This window comes from Vicugna pacos, chromosome 33, assembly GCF_048564905.1.
Source record: "Vicugna pacos chromosome 33, VicPac4, whole genome shotgun sequence".
NCBI classification, from domain to species: Eukaryota; Metazoa; Chordata; class Mammalia; order Artiodactyla; family Camelidae; genus Vicugna; species Vicugna pacos.
Genome location: NC_133019.1, coordinates 4,801,716 through 4,809,546, shown reverse-complemented (window position 1 = coordinate 4,809,546; position 7,831 = coordinate 4,801,716). Strand labels below are relative to the sequence as shown.

Below are 7,831 nucleotides of genomic sequence, written 5' to 3'. Positions count from 1 at the left end.
ACTGGGATCCATATGTTGGTTAGTGGACTGACTGAGGAAGAATTCTACTGAAAGGAATAAATACCAGGTGTACAACCTTGGTCCAGGGGCAGCGTGTCAGTCATTAGAAAAGAGCTAGAGATCCCTTGCAGAATGTAATGTCCGTTACTCAGATTTGTTCACCAGTTTCACTTTTATAAACTTAGAGAGAGAAGAAAACAACTACACGTAAGATACTGTAGAAACTAATTAACTCAACTCTGTGTGAGAATTAAGCAGGCAAGACAGGATGGCTCTGTCACCTATTTAATAAAACGAAGCACAGACGGGAGGGTCTCATTTCCTTCTGTCGAGGGACCTCAGCTTTGAGGTATCCAAAGCTGCCACTCCTGACCAGCCTCCACACACACGCGTGCATAAGTGGTCGTGAGTCTGGAGGCTGAGGGGGCATCAGCACGTATGTGTGAGGGCTTGGAGGCAGGGCCATGAGCAGCTCGGGGACCACGAGGCAGGGACCTCCTTGGTGAGGACCTTCACACTGCCGTGGCAGCGAGGACGCTGGGATGCTTCTGGGCAGTCAGAGCAGCAGTAGCGTCCCCATCACGGAGGACAGTGAAGTCACGTGGCAGGTGTCATGCAGAACTTGAGAAATAGACTGGGAAGTCCCAGACTTGACTAACGGTGTTGCTTCAGTAGCAGGTGGGGCTCAAGTCATGAAAACACAGCCTACCCCTCCTTTCTTTTTCCCAAGTAGGTAGGTCCTGAAGAAAGAGTATTCGTCATGGAGCTGTGAGAGGTCAGGGCTTAAAACTGGGATTTGGCACAACATTGCGAAATGACTATAACTCAATAAAAAAAGTTTAAAAAAAAATAAAACCTAAACCAACAGAAAAATAAATAAATAAAATAAAATGGAAAAAAAAAATCGCCTGAGAGAATCCAAGAGAAACGCAGCCAGCTGTGGAAGGGCACACAGCCTGTGAGAGGCAGCGCCGTGGGAGAAAACACAGTTATCGTGCCTCTTAGTGAATTGGTCGTTTGATTGCATTTGTGCAGGATGTGTTTCAGCCGTTTAAAGTGTAACTGCCGGTGAGTGGCCAGGTTGTTCAGTGCTTGTAAGCACCGTCTCTGACGGCGGACTGCCTGGGTGTGAATCCTGGCTCTGCCGGTTGCTCGCTGCGTGACTTTGCACGAGTCCTTTATCCTCTCTGCGCCTCGGTTTCCCTAGGTATAGGAATAGAACTACATTATAGATTTTAGAATAAAATTCTCATGAGTAAGTCTTTTAGACAAATTGATAGGAGCAAATCTCTTACACAAGAAGATTGATTTTTTTGTTTTTTACTCAAAATCATTCTGGAAGCAATTATAGAGCCATAACATTCCTAAATCAGTGGATGAGAAGCAAGCACATAGCATCTGAGTGACTTGGAAGGAAAAAATGACAAACACGCCCCATACACGTACACTTAAAAGTGACTGTCAGTTAAGAGTCAAGAATAACACTGAAGAAACAGTTCAAAATACATCCAAACTGTGTGTATCCATCAAGGAGTTTACTTACTAATGTGCCAAGAGAATAGGCTAGACTTCTAGGAAGTCAGCAAGAGTTGCTACCGTGGTCAAATGTATTTCCAAAAATATTTTATGAAAGAGCTAGAAAGTTAAAATTATTGAGCTGTTGGGTGTCGAAGCAGAATTTTAGGAAGCTTTTTTTTTTAATTACCTGCAAACCTTCCTGTCTATTGTGCCCATTATTTAAAGCAACTTAAAAGGAGTGCTAAGCACTGCTTTTCATCACAGGGCGCCTCGGAAAACTGGTCGTGCAGCAGGGCGTTGTCAGGCAGGTTCAGTGCTCCCTTAGAAGCGTTCACTTGTTTATTCATTTACAAGACTTTAATTGAACCCCGACGACTTACGGACACACTGAACCAGGAGCTGGGGACATAAGGTCACTGCCAACAGTGAGTACCCAGCATTGAGGAGAAGAGATGCCATCGGGTGATCAGAGCACAGCTGGACAGATGCACTGAAGGAGGGACACAGGAAATGACAGGCATGCCTGGTGTGTGTGTGTAAGTGGGAGCCTGGGGTGGGGGTGGGGGGTTATTTCCGGGGAAGGAAAGGGCAAAGGGAATAGAAATGCTGATCCGGGTTCTGATGGATGAGTGCGGGCCGGCCAGGCATAGAGGGGGCAAGAAAGATATTCCACACAGAGGAAGCCCTGTAAATTCAGGGAGGCACCAATGAGCATGGGTCCTTCGGGAAACTCAGTGTGACCGGACACTGGGTTAGAAGGAGGTGGTGAGAGATGAGACGACAGAGGTAGGGGCAAGGAAGACATAAGGCCATGAGGAACCTTGTGTGCCAGTCCGAGGGGCGTGGTCCTTACTCACTGAAACCTAACGCCAGGAGGAGAGAAATTCTGGAAATGGTCCTGCTCAAGCCAGAAGCTGTGGCTGCTGGCCTGAGACCAGCTCACTGGCCCCAGCGACGCGGCGCGCGCAGCTGAGCGCGGAGGGGCCCGCGCAGCCGGGTCAGAGCCGCTCCTGTACCTCGTCGCTCTGTGCCCTCGACGTGTGCCGGGCACGTCGTCTACGCTGCCGGTGAGTCAGGCGCCGCGTCTGTGACGAGCGCTTCCGCAGAGGGCCGGTTAGAGGACGGCACGGCCTGTGCGTGTGCCGCTCTCAGGCCGGGGCAGAGCATCAGGGGGCTCTCAACAAACGTCAGCTGCTGCTGTTGCGACGGCGCCGCCCCGAGTGGAGGCTGTGGAACCCCGTTCGTGTAAACGAGGAGCTGGGGTGAACGCCGTGGGGGAAAGAGCCGCTCTGTCCGGTAAGACGAGGAAGAAGCATCAGTAGCAGGAGCATCCTTATCTACAACAAATAAACACCCCTCGAGTGCTTGTACTGCAAGCAAAGGAGAGTTTGAGGGAGGAATCTGGACTGGGCCAACTTGCTGCATAGCTGTTGACTGCAACAAAATCAAGAAATCGGCTATTTTAAATGCCCCTAGATATTTGTATTTAAAGCTTTTTAAAAATATGTAATATAGGCCTCCGATACAAAATTCAAAAAATATGAACGATAATAAAATTAAAAAGAAAACGAAAACCTTCCTCTGCTTCCTCCCTAGCCCCTCGGGGGCGTCTCTTTCTCCTTTGAGATACTTAGTTTTTATTATTTTTAATTTTTTTTTGCATTGCTTTGTTTTTCTATCTTTACTCCCCTTTCTAGAGATGATGTCTGATTTTACAAACAGATAAAACACGTTTGAACACAAACACAGATTGATATAGCTAGAGACATGTTTTATATAAATAAATACACTGAAAAGTAACTGTCAAAATATAAAACAAGAGGGGGCTGAGGTGGAGTCAGAATGGCAGGTGGCGCTCTCGTCCCCCCAGGAGCACGGGGAGAGGAAGGAGGGGAGCACCACACGAGGCGTATGAGATTCAGAGACACAAACTACTGCATGTGAAAGCCCTAGGCCACAGGGACGTAGTGTGTAACCCAGGGAATTATAGCCACTGTTTTGTAATAACTTTTAATGGAGTAAAAACTGTAAAAATACTGAATCGCTTTCAATAGCCAAGTATACAGAACCATTGCCTTCTTTTTAAAACTACATACTGTTTCTTTACATGGATGTAGAATACTTTATTTAGTTCCATGTTAATGGAATTTAGATTTTTCCATGATTTTCTTCTATATGCAGTTCTGAAGTTGATATACTAGTCCACACATCATTTCACATAAAAGAAGCAGTTACTATAGGTGATATTTCTGAGTTAAAACTATATAAATCTTCATAAGTATAGTAAAATTGTACTTCTGAAGAACACGTGAACTTAGTCTGTTTCAAAACTCCCAGGAAGTAAAACAAAATGAATCGGATTGATGTTTACTTTATGTAACATCTAGGTTAAATGTAAAATAAAACATAGTTCCGCTTTCTTGTGTGCTTTATACGTACTTTGTCAGTTCTCTTTGAAAATAAGATATATATGCCCTTTTATAAAACTTAGAATATACTCTCACTGTTTCAAATGAGTATAGACTTTCACAGTTGTGTCTTTCCTGTTGCTATGTAAATCAGTCATATCAATGATTCATGTGGTGCTGAATTCCTGTTCTGAAATATAGCTCCAAATCTCAACACTGCATTTCTAAAACACAAATTTGATCATGTCAGTTTAGTGCTTAAAGTCCTTCAGTGGTTTCTCATAGCCTCCAAAAACCGACTGGGTCAAAAAAACAAAACAAAACAAAACAAAACAAAATAAACAACAGGGCAGGTTCTTTGGGTCTTGGTACAAAGCCAAGGAGCTTTATCCACATTGTATTCTGTGTGCTCAAAGGGACGGTCACACATAACATGATGGGAATGGCACCTCTAGAACTGAGCAGCAGAGCAACTTTGACCAAGAAAAGCTCAGACCCGCTCCACTTGAAAGGGTCCGAGTGTCCAAGGGAAAACCTGCAAGCATGACTTTGAAGAGGAAAGCGTATGAAATTTGAAATCAGCTAGACCTATATTTGACTTTTTTTCCTGTTTTTAAAACGTCACTAAACTCTCCTTTCCACTTGTATAAAATTGTGAAAATAATATGGTATATAAATAACTCCAGGAGATTTTGTGAGACCTAAATTAGGCATCACCTACAAATACGCATTCTCTACTTACTGTCTTTTCACTTTTCATCTTTTCCCGTCACATATGCTATAATGGCAGAAATTTACCTTAAAGGGTTACACCTTTGATGAAGGATCTGCAAACCACATCCTGTAGAGCAAATACTGTTCACTGCGTGTTTGGGGGTGGTCCATGACTGAGCTGAGAATAGTTTTACATTTTAAATGTTTTAAAAAGTCAAAAGAAAAATAATATTTCATGATATGTAAAAATTATATGAAATTCAAATTCATTATCCATAAATAATGAATCGGAACACATGTTTTTTCCTTCTATAGAGTCAATGATTGCTTTCATGCTGTGATGGTGAGGTTGAGTCATTGAGACAGACAATGCTATATACACACATTGCAGCAGAGAGTGAAAAGCTCAAAATATTTACTATCTGGACCTCTCCAAAAAGTTATTTTCCTGACCCTTGACCTAGCCAACGTTACTATAATGTGTTTGCACATATACAAATGCAAATGTCCATATGCCCATATGTCCATGTATTTCCATATCTAGTGGTGATAGAAAGAAATGTGGATTAGCTAAAACATTTCAGACATGCTCCACCCTTGCAGAGATGGGATGTGGGGATAGAGTGGCCTGTCCCCTGCACAGTGAGGAGACATCTGAGGGCCCTATGTGCAGCCATTGAGTTGAGGGGTTTCTGTTTGGCTACTAATGACTTATACGCATAGTAGAATCTTGCCTTTGGAAAGCCATGGTGACTGCTTTGGGTACATCTTTTATAGCGGTGTATTTGGGTCACCCCAAACTATCACAGAGTCAGAAATTCACTGAGCTTTCCTAATTGGTTGCATAAACAGTTTTGTGCCTCCTCACTAATGGATGTTTGCTCAATGAATGTCTGTGTGAGTGACAGAATTTGGTCTGAAGTGTTACTTCATTACAAGTTGGTACTGAGTTTATAGATGTGTAGCGAACCCTTGCGTACTTCAAACTACCATCCTTTCCAAAAAGGATCTACTCGTTACGCAGCTTCATCATCTGGGGAAGTTCGTTAACCCACTTGAGATGTTGTTGACAGATGTTTCACACCATAAAATAATTATTGAATATTTGCACATCCTTTTTAAAAAAGAATCTTTAATAGCGCTTTCTCATTTAAAAAGATTTACAATGTCATAAAACTGCATTTAATTTTATCTTTCTGAGTTCTAAATGTAGAGAGGACTGGAAAATATATGGGTAAGGATTTGGTGCAGAGCCTTCAACAGGAATCTTAAATGATTAAAAGCAGAACATGAAAAGCAGTGAAAGACAGGACCTGTGGGTACTATTTTGATAGAGAAGGAGAAAATGAGTTGGCAGACCAAACCAGCCATCCAGTTTCTCCCTCTTTCTTGCTCTCAATTGCTTGTACCTTTCACTGAGTTTATAATAGGCACGTGAATAATTGTTTTGTTGGTCTTCAAATGTAAAAAACATTCTTTAGAGTGATTAGCTAAAATACTGCATGTAAATTAATTTGATCAATCATTTGGGGGCTCCTGAAATTAGTTCTTTTATGTCTATTCCTTCCTTCAACTAACAAGCAATGATTTACTGTCCTCAAGGTGCTGGGAAATTTGCTGAAAAAGAACAATACCCCCAAATTCACATTTTTTAAGGCTTCATGGCTTGCAAAGATACCTCACAGGGCACTGCCTCTAATTTACCTTTATATAGTCCGAACTTCCCCAGGCCCCCTCCAGCCTACAAGTGGGAACATAACAGAAATAACTCAGACGCCTCTGGCTCATTGCCCCCACCTGTACAGTCAAGCGCATCAGGGTTCCCCCTTGCTCACATCCCATCATTTCTGGGGGGACCCAAGGTTGTGTGTGTGTAATGGTGAAAAAATGGGGGATATTTAATCCCCTCATTTTCACTGGTGTCCAATGCCCATAAAGTCACTAGGGAGTGGTTGAGATGCCCTCCTGCTCACCTTGGCACCTTGCCTGATGCAGGCGCTCTGGGTGCCCTCCCTGACTCTCCTTCCCAAAGAAAACTACGTGGTACCTCCTCAGGTGGCAGAACCTCCTTCCATCCCCCCATCCTGGTTACTCCAGGGCTACCGGCTATTTCTCTTGCTGAAAGAGAGGCAGGGCCCATCTGCCCCATTCTCTTTCCTGCTTTTCCACCTGGACGCTGGGATGTCTGTGTGCAGCTTCTTACAGAGCCTTCTCTCAGCTGTGTGTGCAGTGCCTCCCTCCAGGAGAACTGACAGTTTTCATGGTGGAACCGACAGATGTGGAGACAAGACCCAGTCTCCCTTCTCCATGCCCCACCCCCCTCCCCAGCCTCACCTACCGTTAGGTGCCTAAGCACCCTTCCTACTTTGCCTACTAAAGAGGGCACATGGAATCCTGGGGTCTGTCTGAACGTGCACCCCATTTGCAATAACCTTTAAAGGCTACTCATGTAGTAAGCACAGTCACACCGCGTAAGAGCTGGAGTGATCACATCTTCGATCACGCAACCGGTGAGGAGCAGAGCAGGCATCTAAGTCCAGCTCTTTTCCTCTGAATACTTCATTCCTCAGCTTCTAAGCCTAAGTCTTTAAGGACATGCAAGTAAAAGCCTTCACTGCTTGGCTTTTCACCTCGTAGCCAAATTTGAAAAGAAGAGGAGGACAAATACTCGTCTTTGTCCTTTCTTTTTTTTTTTCTAAAAATGAGTTTCTGCAGATTGCCTAACACTGAATATAAATCAAAAATGGGAAAAAAAAATCCAGTTTGATCGTAAACTAAAATCACCTCCCTTTCATTATCCCTGACTCCCCTAATAGACGATGACGGTGGAAGCGCATAATTGGGAAGAAAGGCTATTTTGCCCCTGATCGGCCACCTGAGACTTGAAGAAGAATAAAGCTTCCTGCTCTGGAAAGGATTTAGTGAGGTCACAGAGACTAGTTGCCTGGATTTCATTAATGGATGGATATTAGTTGCTTGTGTTTGTGTTGGGACTTCCTAAAGTATTCAGAATCTCTCTTGCCTTGAATCCTAACCATCAATATCGCCTTATGCCTTTAAGCACCAAGAATGGTTTCAAAAAGAAAGAAGACATGTACAGATCGGCTCAGGAAGAACATAGTACAAAATAACCAGGGGCATGTTTTTTCCCAACTTTAGCTGGAGCAAAACAAAACATCCCCACAGAACCT

General features: G+C 43.6%; 1 long non-coding RNA gene across 3 annotated transcripts; it reads right to left on the bottom strand.

Moving 5' to 3' along the window:
- Positions 1–269: 269 nt before the first annotated feature.
- On the bottom strand, positions 270–2,505 carry LOC140691145 (uncharacterized). 3 transcript variants are annotated; one of them, XR_012066649.1, is made up of 3 exons: positions 2,339–2,505; positions 999–1,203; positions 270–740 (listed from the first exon to the last, which is right to left on the bottom strand). It is a non-coding gene; the product is annotated as an uncharacterized lncRNA (long non-coding RNA). The 3 variants fall into 3 exon arrangements; XR_012066648.1 differs by adding an exon at positions 1,706–2,008 and having other exon boundaries at positions 270–1,203; positions 2,376–2,505; XR_012066647.1 differs by having other exon boundaries at positions 270–1,203.
- Positions 2,506–7,831: the final 5,326 nt, after the last annotated feature.